The sequence below is a fragment of the Lepisma saccharinum genome, chromosome 6, assembly GCF_977018435.1.
Source record: "Lepisma saccharinum chromosome 6, izLepSacc3.1, whole genome shotgun sequence".
NCBI classification, from domain to species: Eukaryota; Metazoa; Arthropoda; class Insecta; order Zygentoma; family Lepismatidae; genus Lepisma; species Lepisma saccharinum.
Genome location: NC_139234.1, coordinates 20,644,027 through 20,658,584, shown reverse-complemented (window position 1 = coordinate 20,658,584; position 14,558 = coordinate 20,644,027). Strand labels below are relative to the sequence as shown.

At 42.1% G+C, this 14,558-nt stretch overlaps 1 protein-coding gene across 2 annotated transcripts in view; it reads left to right on the top strand.

Moving 5' to 3' along the window:
• Positions 1 to 14,558, top strand: part of LOC145988615 (uncharacterized) — a 627,408-nt gene that overhangs the window by 316,520 nt on the left and 296,330 nt on the right. For both annotated transcript variants that reach the window (XM_083123628.1, XM_083123627.1), the window contains exon 4: positions 4,109 to 4,172. The gene's annotated coding sequence lies outside the window, so the exon portion shown is untranslated. The remainder of the gene's footprint in view (positions 1 to 4,108; positions 4,173 to 14,558) is intronic.

Genomic DNA, 14,558 nt, shown 5'->3' with positions numbered 1-14,558 from the left:
TGAGCGGCTGTATGAAGTTAAAAGCGCATCCTGGAACGGCGCTAACAGCTGCATAAGAATCACAATTAGAGGAGTACTTCATTCTATTTCCTCTCTGAGGTTTTGGAATGAACAAACAAGACTTGTGTGACGTAGTTCAAGATTATTGTGTTTCGAAAAAGAAGGATGTACCATTCAAAAGCTGACCGGTCCTTGATACCCCATTGGCTGGTCCTTATTACCCAACCAAGGGGCAATTGGGACCATACAACGTACCTTTCAATTCATTGTTGTTTTTGCCTTAGCATTATATTCCTACTCGTTTGTGTTGTCATTAATGTAAACTAGAAAATATACTTTCCAGAATGCATCCTGTTGAACAGCTCCTGATGAATTTCTTCAATGGAATAGCAATTTGGTGGTCCTTAATACCCGGCTTACCTTACACTTTCTACATAGGTTGATAGGAAAGCTAAGTGTTACACCAAAAACTCCGTGTTGATGTTCCCAATCCGGGTGTGCTGGGGATTCGAACCCACGATACATGCTTTTGTACGTCTTCACAGCTTCGGTGGCGGCGTAACTTGGTACCTAACTTTGGGGCGGTAGAATCGAACTTTGGCTTAATTTGGAAGGGGGGGGGGCAGAATTGAAACGTCCTCGATTCCATAAAAAAAAGTCGTTCCGGATAATTTGTTAAATAACTGTTACATGTGCGAAATCACAGTAATTACTCTTCAATACTGGTCTCAAAAGGTTAACAAAAGTACCAATACCTTGTACATTTTAATAAACCTGAAAATTTTGGGGGCAGGTGCACCCCCTTGCCTCCCCCAAGTTACGCCTGTGGTAACGTAGTCCATTACGAAGCTTCAATGAGTTCTTGCATCAATTCAGTGGCGATATAAAATCACGAAGAGTACAAAGCGTCGTGACTATTAGACTCTCGCATCCTCGTGCATATGTGAGTGTCCCTTTGTCAGAAAAGGTTCATAAAGTAAGAAAAATACAGACCAATCGTTGGAACCGTGGAAATACTTGTATATTGTTCTTATCTCGGTATTTTCGGGAAGTGGACACAGCGGCTATAAATCTTTCGTGCCAGGCTGCAACTATGTAGTCACACTAGAACTGGAGAATTTCGCCTCCAAAAATAGGGCGTGCGTCTGGGTAGATTGCAGCTGTACATAATCTCAAGATGTGGCCAAGCGTTCTGCCTTGGGTGAGTTTTTACGCTTCCCCGGTTGGCACAATGCCTGTTCCAAGGCCAGCGGCTGGGATGAGTCAATATTCGTCCTTGCACCTTGCACAAGGTCAGTGGACAAGTGCACAGCGCCTCAGAAGAACAGAAGTGTTCGCCGTGGCTTAATCTACCCCACTCTCAAACTTCCATTGAAGTTAACACCCTTACACACCCAGGGGCGGATTTAAGGTTTTTGTACCCCCAGAAGAGACTAGAAATGCCGTTTATTTTCTGAGATGATAATTTTGAAGCTGTGGGTGCAGTAGCGGAGATTAGGGAGGGGACGTGGGAGGCATTTGCCCCCCACTTTTGACAACTTACCCCCACTATTCTAAATCTCATATACCACGGGAAAGTAAACTGTCCTTACCCCTTTCCATTTTTGGAACTCAATCGCCGCCACTGGGTGGGTGTGTTTTGTTATCAGCTCAACCACTTCCACGTATACAGGGTGTCTCATAAGTAATAGCGCAAACTGACAGAGGTGAAAGTACACGATAATAGAAGCAAAAAAGGCTCAGTAAACATGGGTCTGCAAACGAGCCGTTTTCGAGATAATCGAGAATGTGTGATTACAAGCCGCCACTGACTTCATTGTTTATAAACGTCGTCCTAGTTGGTAAAATGCTAATAATACAGTAAGAAAAGTCATTGGAGATCTCATTGCTTTTACTGAACTACTTTAACAAGAAATACAGTACTACGTTAGTATGTTACATGTTACAATTACTGTACATTCGTACCTGTTAGAGGAGGTGTTCAAAGTGTTCATACTCTTCGTTGCTGCACGGTTTCATTTTCACTACGCAGTACAGTACGATTAGACGAGTGTACTGATCGTATCCATCCTGTTTGATTACAACGCCACCTGTTAGAAATGTTCTGTTTTTTAAACAAAGAGCAAACCTCTGACCGCGCAAGGAGTAAAGCACTCGGTGTTTAAAATATGCAATCAATGACGGCTTGTAACCACACATTCGCACACATTATCATCATTTTACCAATTAGGACGACGTTTACAAACAATGAAGTCAGTGGCGGCTTTTAATCACTCATTCGCGATTATCTCGAAAACGGCTCGTTTGGAGACCAATGTTTACTGAGACTTTTTTGCTTCTATTATCGTGTACTCTCACCTCTGTCAGTTTGCGCTATTACTTATGAGACACCCTGTATGTGCAATATACATGCATAAATTACTTATTGTACTACAAGTGGAGACTGTCCAGTAACGTTAACTCAATTTTGAACTGAGTGTTGGTACCAAGTTTTTCTTCCGAGCGTCTCAAATAATCTAATTCAATCAATCAATCAAACATATCATTCCGTGTAATGCATTTAACAGAATTTTGAAACTTTCCTGTGGATCCACAATGGCCAGTGGTTTGGATCCCACTCTGATCTGTAGGCCCAGTCCCGAATGAGAGCATAAATTCGATGTAAATCGAGCAAACTTGAGAGATTTTTTTAAAAACTAGAACAAACTAATTGGAATCAAATGTATGGTAACGAAAAGAATTAGCGAAAATCCATATTTAACTACACACACGTTTTTATCAAACATTTTAAATGGAAACCAATGCGGATTGAAGTAAAATAAAATTAAGTCAACAATGCACAAAGCGTTAAATGTGTTTTGCATTCAATTGTTGTAGGTAATGCAAGCAAAATTAAATTTTAACCTTTGTGCTAAAACAAAGTGAATTATATTGAAAATATTTAGGACAGGAATATTGCAACTAAAACACAATGGAGAATAAAATGATAAATTGATACCATGCAAGAGAGAATGAAAATAAAATTAATGTTCAGTCAGCAGAAAATGGCTATTGTTATGGAAACTCCCTAACATTCTTTTTTAGGCTAATGGTGAGAAATCATAGTCAATGTTTGTTTACATCAATCCCACGGCCCCTTTCAATAAAGTTTCCGTCTGTAGTTTTGGAATCACACACTAAAAAAGAATTACTTACTGACTGGCAAAGCTTGTGGACAAATACTGGTACTCAGTGCGGTAAGGCGTACTATTCTATACAAGAAAGAATTCCAAAGGAATGCTGGTTCAAATATATACGACTCTCCCGGAGTTCGCTCACAACTACGTATAATGCGCTGCAGGTGAAATCATACCATCACCAAAGCTCACCTTTACAAGAACAACTTAGTGCCTTAACCAGTTTGTTTGTGTAGTGAACATATTGCAACTCCGAACCATATTACGTATATTTCAGTGTAAACTTTATGAAACACACAGAGAACAATTTTTACAGGACTTGTACAAGAGTGGACATCAAGCGCCAGTGTCGCTGCCTTGTGTACTGACTTCTCCTTCATCCTCAATAATCAAAATTCTTACAAAATATTTTAACAAGTCGAAAACAATGCTGTAAATGTGGAAAGAAATGGTTTAATTATTTATTATGAAAGGAATACTTGTATGTAAATACTATATGCATGTACAGTATATATTACTAATTTAAAAATTGCTCACTGGTGCATGGATTTCGTCCACAACCAATAAATATTATATATATATATATATATATATATATATATATATATATATATATATATATATATATATATATATATAAATGTTTGTTTACAGTGCAGGGGGTATATTGTAGGAATTTCAGCATGATTTTCAGTAAACCCCTCGGTATTTGTAACTGAAGCTTAATAAAACAAATCCCATTAAGCGCATAGGTATATATTTTCAATGAAAATGACATAGGCTGATATCATAACTATCTCGTTAAAAATCCTGAACTATTTTGTGTTTGTTGATGTTCTCTGTGATAAATTGTAGTGTATTTATTTTGTGTAATAGCATGTTGTTTGACACACACACACATATGTCTAATTTTATATTTTCCTTCCTTACAGAAAAGCAGTCGCCAGAGAACTAGACAATCCTTACATGTTCAGAATGATGACTTCGTTTTCTAAGGTAAGATTTCATACTTTTTATCTTTCGTTAGTCCTACTCCTTAAAAAGAAACACTTTTCACAGATGTTATTGATGGTTCAGACTGATAATAGACCATATAAAATGATGAACTGTTATTAGTAAGAATCTTAATATTATACATTGTTTGTTTTCGTCTGATATGTCATGTGTTGCTCTCTGTAATTTGTAGGTTGAGCTTGCTTCTAACACATAAAATAGACTCTAACGGCGCACGACATGTGTGGACTTAATTCTAAACTATTCTGTTTCCGCTGTAACAAAGCCAATGAAAACTAATGCACGTGACTTCTAAGAAATCCTGTTGGATCTTCCAGTGGCAGCTGTGCAAGAATCTTGCGCGGAGGAATGTAGTGCATGTGGTAAAGCTGTACCACTCAAGGTAGCAGCTACTTTAAAGATGTGGAGGATCTTTTATTATGAGCTGTACAGCTACAACCAATATATTCATTGGCAAAATAAACCAGAAGCAACACAGGATAGGAACTATTTCCCAAAAGTCACGTGCTTTTGTTTCCATTAACTTCTTTCTTACAATGAATGGAGAATAGATATCTAGCCAGCGGTTCGTAGCCTGTGATCTGCGAGAGTGGAGTCTCAAGGACTCCTCAATTACATGTTGAAGGAATGTTGGAATTTTGATGTATATGGCGAGGATTCGAGGAATATGTGCTGCCAATGATCAGATGAAAAATTTACTTATGCTACCAGGTTGCTAGAGATGAAAATGTGACTTTTATAATTTTTATTCATATTAGAAACTGTTGACAACACAGGTATTCTCATTAAAAATCCACTATTATAAAATCCATATTTCTAGATTGTCAAAAATCAGGCATGACAAATGCCCTCTGAATTTCTTGGAACACTTAATAAGAATGCTTTCATGAACTACCGAAGATAATTTTCTTTCTAGACATACTTGTGCAAGAAATCTGTCAGCTCTCTTTTTTTATTAAAAAAAATAAATTATATAAACCATGCCATCATTCACTTTTGTAATGAACACTGCAATAAATTGCACTATAAACATCTTTTAAAAAAATGACAAACGGAAGCTATTCAAATATTGAATTAAATCAGGGGAGTCCGTAACAACAGGTTTTAATGCTTACAACCAACTAGGCTGCGCAGTGATATGCGCAGAGAAACTAAAAACGTTGTGTGGGAGTCTTCTTACAGCGTCATTTGGAGGATGCGTAGTAATATGCGCAGTGAGTGAGAGGGATCTTTGAAACGTCAGGTAAGTAAAAATATGCAACTATCTGCGCAGTAGAACGAAAAATGGTTTCTGAACGATATTTTCTGTGTGACGTCAGGTGCTAGATCTATATCGAATGTACACACTAGGTAGGATCAGGTATGTTTCGTATACGAGTCAGCGCTGTAAAGATTATAGTGAAATCGCGGTATCTCCCGGCTCGGGACCCGCCTTTCTGGCTGTGACCTTCTGTTGCCGCGTTTACCTGAGAAGGAACTTGCAGTCAAAAGCCAATTATTCTCCAGCCGCCGTACCAACCGGTGTCCATTCACATCGCAGAACGGAAAGCAGGGATTTTAATGTTACCGCTTGCCCAAGCACTAGGTCTAATTGGTTGTTTGACCGCGAGTTCCTTCGTAGGGTTACTGCTAGAAGGGCGGTCTCCGCGCTGGATCCTAGGCCGTCCCGGCTATAGATCTTCAGCTGCCCCCTTCTTTTGGTAAAAAGCGGCAACCTTTCACCCCCCCCCCCTCCTCGAAGCAGTCAGCAGGGAAACAGGGTTAAGTCAAAATAACCGTCCTGCGATGTGAATGGACAACGGTTCATTGTGTCACTCTACTAAAGTTTTGCTAAAGTCTGCACTTTTTTCGTTATTCGTGCAAAAGCCAATAAACATTTTTTCCATTGTGAACGCTTTTTCATATGATGTGGTCCCTCTTACATTCATTTCTTAATGTTTTGATATTAAAAAAGATTTTTGCACAACACTTCGATCAAAATAACAATAACAACAACAGTAATAAAAGGCCCGTTCCACATCTCACCTTGAAACTTTGTCACGGTCGGTTCAAGGTTGTCTCACTCACCAGGGGCAATGCCTCATACAGCCCGCTGACAAATCCCGCGCAAAATCCCCACATCTCTCTCTCGCACCAATTCGGTTGCCATGGAAACTGTCTCCCAGGATGAAGCTACCGAGCATCGATCTATGCGGTCCTACGTTCGCATCCCGGACGTTTCGCCCCTGACCCTGCGCCTCAGCTGGCATCGATCTCTTCCTACATGCATACCCCCTCCCACAATCACCCCCCCCCCAGCTGCTCGCACGCCCACATTTACAGGGATGGAATCCATAAAGAATGGATTTTCCCTCTAGCCTAACGGTTAGTGGAGTACCCCGGGAAACACCCTGCGAGTATTGCCTCGTAATTTCCATCAACTCTGGGGTGGGGTTGGGGGCGGTAGTCACTTTTATTTGTACGAGGGCTGTTTTAGCGTCGCTGTTTCTCTCTTTAGCATAATCGCGACAATGGGGATGGATGATGATGAACTGTAGATGCACTTGTTGTTGTCTTGCGTCACGCGTCACTTTTCTGCCTCTTTAGGCTGATCGCAACGACGAGGATGGATCGAAGGGACATTCGCAAAGGAATACCCACACCAGGACTCGAACCGTGGACCCTTGGTGACGACCCCATGAGCCATGACGACTGCTACAGGGCCTCCCCGATGGTGTAGTGCTAACTCCGTCGCCTTATTGAAGGGGGATCGTGTTTGATACCCGGTGGGGGCACATTTCACGGTGTTTCTGATTCAAGTTTAAGCTGTAGTTCCAGTCCCGATTAGCCTATCTGTCCATAAATTGGATTTGAAACCCCAGCTCAATCAACAGGTCAAACGAGGGCTTCCAGGGAATCTTTGCAGCAGGCGAACGAAGACAAGTCCTCTGCGCAAGTAGTGACTCGAGAGGGCTCGACCAATGAGCGCGCTGGAGGGGAAAACGCGGCTGCTGCTACCAACAGTGTGTAGCATCGCACACTTCTTTCCTCCACCCACTCGCGTTCTCCCCTTCTCTACCGTTATGCGCGGCCTTGCTCCACAGATTCCCGAGACAGTTTAGATATAGTATGGAAGAAACAAGCACCATGACATGTCTGGCGAACGTACAGGCCAGGGAAGAAGCGTTATCTGTCGTGCTGCGAAGAAGGCTTGAACATTCCTGGCAACATGTGGTCGGGCATTGTCCTGCTGGAATATAGCGTGAGGAATGCGCTGAAGGAAGAATATGACTTCTGCCTCTACAACTTTCCTGATGTAGCGGTTGTTGTTAAGAGTACATTCAATTCGTACCAGTCGATATCGCGAATTATACAATTATAATGTGTACAATTCGGATCAAGGATTCAGGCGGTACTGTACCCCTTCCCAAAATATAGCCCCAACAGTTCCTTCACCACTAAGGACATGTATGACAGGAAAATATGACGAAGTGTGGTACTTAATAACGGGTGTCCCACGAACGGCCCAACTGGGAATTAAGAGTGGCGTTACTTTGTAACCGAAACCTGTACATACATAAGTCATACACCAAATGTTAGCCCTGTCCAAGTAGATATTTTTAAACATAGAAACAACAAACGGGGTGCAGTGTTGTTCATGCAAAAAGTGTAGGAGTAGGTAAGTAACACTTTCTTCACCATAATTTTCATTTTCTTTTTTTCCTGTTTCCAGTATTTCCATGTCATAAACCATCACTAAACACACCTTTTGTTGCCTTCAAACATGAACAGTGTTGCCACTGTACCTCATAATTTTTTTAAAACACTCATTTGGACCTGTACGCCTTTACGAGGCATTTCAGGATTGGCTATACGCGAAAACGATCGGTTTTCTTCTCTGAACTATAGATGGCGAAATAGTCCACCTTCCCAAGGTGGAAATTGACGTCCAAATTTCCGTACGAATGTTTGACATGCAATTTTCCATGCTTTGTGGAAAAATAAATTTACACTTTCACTTACATTTGGCAACACTGCATGAACAACGCTGCACCCCGTTTGTTGTTTCTATGTTTAAAAATATCTACTTGGACAGGGCTAACATTTGGTGTATGACTTATGTATGTACAGGTTTCGGTTACAAAGTAACGCCACTCTTAATTCCCAGTTGCGCCGTTCGTGGGACACCCTGTATTTCTGAAATATACAGAGACCTTCAGTGCTTGCTTATTGACAGTCTACTAGTCATGCTCATACGAAACGTTTGCCAACATTTCCACTTTATGCACAGGTAGGCTATCGGAACTAGGCCGACGGTTTCAAGCAGGATCCAAACCACTTATTGGATTTGAAAGAACAGCTGGCAAATAGAAATAATGAAGACATTAAAGACGAATGGTTATACAATATTAAATCTGATGTTTATAATATCTTTTCTGCTCACAAAATAACTGGAAGATGTTAAATGAGAGTTTCTTTTTCACTAATTTATGTGTAAATTCAATTCAGCAGTGTTAACAAGTTTTAAACCATTTATTGTTAATTTCCAACTAGAAAATGTAATTATCATTATTTGATGTCCCTTTGTTGAATATTATCGGTTTTAACTGACATTTCATTCAATTCTTTATACAGTATAACTCTTCAAAAGACTCATGTCAAATCATGTCGAAAATGTTCAGTATAAAAAGTTTAGTCGCTGCAACGAAAAGGTGTAGTTTTAATTAGTGAGTTTTCTCTTTCTGTCGATATCGGTATCTTTTCCTTTTTGTCTTCGTTCTCTTTTCTTTCTTTCATTTACGTTGTACTATTTTTCTTTTCCTTCTTTCTTTCCCTCTCTTTTCTTTTTCGTTCTCTTCCTCCTTAGTTCTCTTCTCTTTCGTCTCCCTCCTTTTGTTTCTTTGCGCTTTCTCTCTTTTGTTCCGTTCTTTTACTCTTTATTCCTCTCTCTCTCCTTTGTCCTCTTTCGTTCTCTCAATCCTTCTATTCTCCTGTTTTCACTCGTTCATTTCTCTCTGCTTACTGAACAAACTGTCCAACCCCCCCCCTCCCCCATCCCCTCCGTAAGAGTGACAAGTTATTTCTGGTGGTGTTTCGTAATCATACACTTTCTAACTTTATTTTACGTGCGGCCATTCGTGTCCTTTAACGACATTGCCACAGAGCAAATTTGCCGAAGGATGTTCCAGTGTCACGTGACGAACTCGAATAGCCTCATTCCTGCGGCTACCATCTACTTTTAAGCATCCAATAATATTGATGAGTGTTTTAATTGACATAGCCTCCTATTGGCGTAATGACAACGAGGAACTCATTAGTTAAACCAGTTCATTACTCTTGTAATGAAATCCTCCGTGCAGTTCAAATCCAACAATTCGATTAGCCTTGTTGCCTTTTGCTGTACAGTGATTTTAACACTTTCTATGACCTGGGAAATGAAATCCGAAAAAAAAAATGTACACTGATTCAACACATTGCAGCGGTGGTACGCCTTAAACATGAGAAAGGCCGGCTTTAGACGAAAGCATTTCCTCTAACATTCTTGCTAGCATAAATGCTGCGTAAATGCTTCCAAAAATCTTATAGTATATAGTACTTTGCACGAAAGCATTTCATGGAATATTTTGGTTAGCTGTTGCGATTACAATGTGTAATACATACGGCACGAAAGGCACATCGAGTTAACACCATCTATGGTGAGTGCACTGTTTTTACAATTGAAAAAAAACTAAAATATTCCTCCATGTGTGTACAGTAAACGTTGTAAAGTATGTATTTAATCAGTGCCATTCTTCTCTACCTAAAACCATTTCATACGAAGCGATATTCCTCTCGGTTCAATAGTTATCGTTGTTTAAAAGTGTGAAGTGATACGTTGTTTACATCTCACGCGGCCGCCATTACACTCGTGACCTAGAGGTCGCTTCTGATTGGTTAGCTACGAAAAATGATACGGACCGAGCCTATCCTTGAGAAATGCCATATCCATAAGATTTTTCACTTTACACGGTAGAATTTTGGTCATGGCGTAAATGTTAAGAGAAATCCTAAGGAAAATGCTTTCGAGCTCAATTTTGAAATGTGTCGTCTGATTTAACTCAAATACGTTACAATACCGAATGGTATCTAGCAGCTACTAAACATTTTAGCTCAATAGTTTTAAATTTACGACAATTGGCGAGGTCTAATTGACCTCTTTCTCCTCCTGTAAAGCTTTTAGTAATTACGTGGAACCGTTCGTGTATTTCGGTCTATAAGCTTGAAAATATGTTTTGTGAGAGCTTTCAGATCGATTCATATCCTTTAAACTTGTTTTCAGATTCTTACAGCAGGTCCCCGCAGCGGTGCATTTTGTCTCCGAAATAATAGTGTTACTCTTGCACTACAAATGAAGCATCATCCATTTTCTGATTAACCTACTGGTTTTTTCTATTTCTCTTTCCCATATTTTCCCCAATTCGTTATTCCTTCATTCTTGTTTTCCGCTTTCCGCCTAGATTTTCTGTCCTGTATCTTGTCCTCACCTTTTTATTTACTTTGTGTTTCTTTCGTCTTTCTCCCTCTCTCTTTCTCTCTCGGTCTTTCTCTCCTTGTTTTTTTTACTATTTTCTCTTAGCCCATCTCTTTTCTCTCTGTAGTTATATCCCTATCTTTCCCCTTTTTTCTCTCTTCGTTTTCATCGTTTCTCTAAGTTATCTTCTTTTTCTCTGTGCCACATTTTTTCACCCATATTTTTTTCTTCCTTCTGTCTTCTCTGTCTACTTTTCATTATTTCCTTCTCTCTTTCACACCTTATCCACTTTTCCATTTCTCTCTCTCTCGCTCTCTCTCTCTCTCTCTCTCTCTCTGTCCACTTTTCCTTCTCTCTCTCTGTCCACTTTTCATTCTCTCTCTCTCTCTCTCTGTCCACTTTTCATTCTCTCTCTCTCTCTCTCTCCACTTTTTCTTCTCTCTCTCTCTCCCCACTTTTCTTCTCTCTCTCTCTCTCCCCACTTTTCTTCTCTCTCTCTCTCTCTCCACTTTTTCTTCTCTCTCTCTCCACTTTTTTCTTCTCTCTCTCTCTCCACTTTTTTCTTCTCTCTCTCTCTCCACTTTTTCTTCTCTCTCTCTCTCCACTTTTTCTTCTCTCTCTCTCTCCACTTTTTCTTCTCTCTCTCTCTCTCTCTCCACTTTTCTTCTCTCCCTCTCTCCACTTTTTCTTCTCTCTCTCTCTCTCCTCACTTTTTCTTCTCTCTCTCTCTCTCTCTCTCTCCACTTTTCCCTTTCTCTCTCTCTCTCTGTCCGCTTTTCCCTTTCTCTCTCTCTCTCTGTCCACTTCCCCTTCCCTGTCCACTTCTCCTTTGTCCTCTTTTCACCAAATTTCTTTTCTCTGTTGTCAGTCTTTTCCCTTCAACTCTTTCTTTTTCCTCAGTCCACCATGGGACTGGTCGTCGCCTCGCAGGTCCACAGGGATGTGGAATGGAGGCGCGTGCAGCATCATGCACTCGTGACACAAAGAGATCTAAGGCGTCGATTGGTGGTAGAGTCGACGCAAGATCGACTTCAAGGTCCACTGCACGCTCGAAGGCATCCCAGTCGGCCCGACTGAGATGCCAGTGAGGGTGTTGTTCACGTGAGTGCTGAAGATGTTCGAAGGTAACAATGAGAGGGAAGTGATCACTCCCACAGAGATCAGGGTGAACGCTCCAAGATGTGGTAGGAGCAAGGCTGGGACTGCAGAAGGACAAGTCCAACGCAGAGTGTGTGCCTGAGGAAGGACTGAAATATGTGGGAGTCCCATCATTCAGCAACGTTAAAGCTGATGCCTCACGGAATTGATCTACAATTTGACCCCGGGGCTCTGTACGAACGGAGCCCCACAAACGTTTGTAGGAATTAAAATCGCCCAAAAGAACTACAGGAGACGGAAGTTGGTCGAAAATAGAAAGGAGGTCGTCAAGAGAGAATCGCTCCTCCCTTGTGATGTAGACACAGCACACAGATATTGGCTGTGGTAGATGGACCCGCACAGCGACCGCTTGGAGGGGGGTGGTGAGAAAGATTGGCGTTGAGTGGATGTTATCTCGAACACCGATTGCAACACCACCGTGTGCACGACGACCCTCAGGAAGCTTGTCGGTGCGGTAAAGTGTGTATCCGTTGAGAATCACTGATTCATTTGCACGAAAATGTGTCTCTTGGAGACATATGATGGCAGGGTCAAATTCAGATATTAAGATTTGCAGTTCCTCGAGATGCATACGGAAACCGTTAAGGTTCCATTGGAGACAATAAGCCATAGCGGGAGGTATTATAGTTACCTTTTGAGGCGTACTCTGTTTCTAGGCCCTGTCACCTTGATACATTCTTCATCCGCGGCTTCGTCTTGTATCATGTCCTCAGGTAAGGACACAGAGGGCGAAGGGGATGAAGAAGGGGGAGTGGGGGCGGGTGCATTCTGTCTTGCTTCTCACTCAGGCCAGTCGCAATTAGCCAAAAGTGGCTGCATATCACTCTCACTCAGGCCAGAAGAATAAAAATACAGTCTTACAAATTATATTTTCTGTAACGTCAGTAAGAATTAAAACAAACCCACACATCCAAGAACTCCCCCTCCATGTAGGACTGCCTTGACGGGGCGAGGGGGCTTAGTAGGGAGGTCATTTTCATCTCATCATTTCACCCATTCTTCACATCCATATCTCACGTTTTTCACCATTCCATCACGTCATTCATCTCCATATCTTTGACCTCCCTCTAAGAAACTAAGATAGGGAGGTCATTTTCATCTCATCATTTCACTCATTCTTCACATCCATATCTCACGTTTTCACCATTTCATCACGTCATTCATCTCCATATCTTTGACCTCCCTATAACTAAGGGTCCTGCTAGAGGAGACAACCTCGATAAAAAAACCCTATCCCAAGGTGTGAGTTGCACGTGCCGATGGGACAGTGTTGGCTGCAGGGGTAGGTGCAGTCGCGAACGTGGCCTCGGGGATTTCGGTTTGGTCCTCGAGTAGCCTCCATTTTTGGGGGTAGGCTCTTCCTCGGCATAGAGGGCATGTCGAGGCGACATTTTATGGACCCTCCACTTAAAATATTCTTTGTATATGGGTACAAAAAACAACTCAAACGGGGGGAAACCCCCAAAACGAGCGCGGCCTTCGAGCCCGCTTCAGGTAATGGAAAAGACAAGTAACGTGCCACGTTATCTTGTAATTAGTATAGTGCAGAAGACCGATAGTAACGATGAATCTGCAACAACCAAGAAACATCCAGCTGCTACATTAAAGGACTTGTCACCATTTCTGATCAAGAAGCAGCTAGACTACGCCGCTGGTTCAGACGTACCAGAAATAAAAAAGCTGCGAAACGGGAGTCTACTGATCCAGACCAGCACAGATCGCCAGACAAACAACCTTTTAAAGCTAAGATCTTTGGGCGACTTCCCTGTTAATGTTGAACCTCACCGTCAACTTAACAGTAGTAGAGGTGTGATTCGCCACTGGGATCTGCTAAATGCTGAGGAGGAAGAGATTCTTGAAGCACTCTCAGAACAACATGTGACCGCAGTACAGCGAATAAAGACTCGAAAGTCCGGAGAACTAGTACCAACTGCTTCACTCATAGTGACGTTTCAAACGACCACTCTCCCAGATATTGTACGGGCAGGATATTTGAGACTCAAAGTCCGTCCGTACATCCCTAACCCGATGCGGTGTTTCAAATGCCAGCACTTTGGGCACACTCAGCCTTCCTGCAAGGCCACTACCGCCCTTTGTGGTAAGTGTAGTAAGCCTGATCATGGGACCGAACCTTGTTCTTCAGGTCCCAAATGCATTAACTGCCAAGGCGAGCACCCAGTCTGGCATCGTGACTGCCCCTCTTTCCAACAAGAGAAGAAGATCAGAGAGTTGGTCGTCACAGAGAAAATCTCTGCTGGTGAAGCAAAACAACGTCTCCGTGACAGCATACGCACTAGTTTACCTGTGCCATTCGCTACAGTTGCTGCAGCTGCTCTTAGCCGTCGCAGTGTAGGTGTACAAACCAGCGACGTGTCCACTCAAACAACAACGCTTCCTGTAGTTGCTCGTCCTGCTTCGAGGAAATCAGCAACCACTCCTCGCTCCACGGAGAAAAAGTTCAAGCAGGTACATAGTAAAGAATACTTCCTCAAGACCAGTAGCTCTCCAGTCAGGGTGGCAGCCACCACCCTGAAACTTAAGGCGCAGCTCAAAGCTGCCCGGCGGGCGCTCAAAGCACCCGCCCCCACTGCCCCTTCTTCATCCCCTTCGCCCTCTGTGTCCTTACCTGAGGACATGATACAAGACGAAGCCGCGGATGAAGAATGTATCAAGGTGACAGGGCCTAGAAACAGAGTACGCCTCAAAAGGTAACTATAATA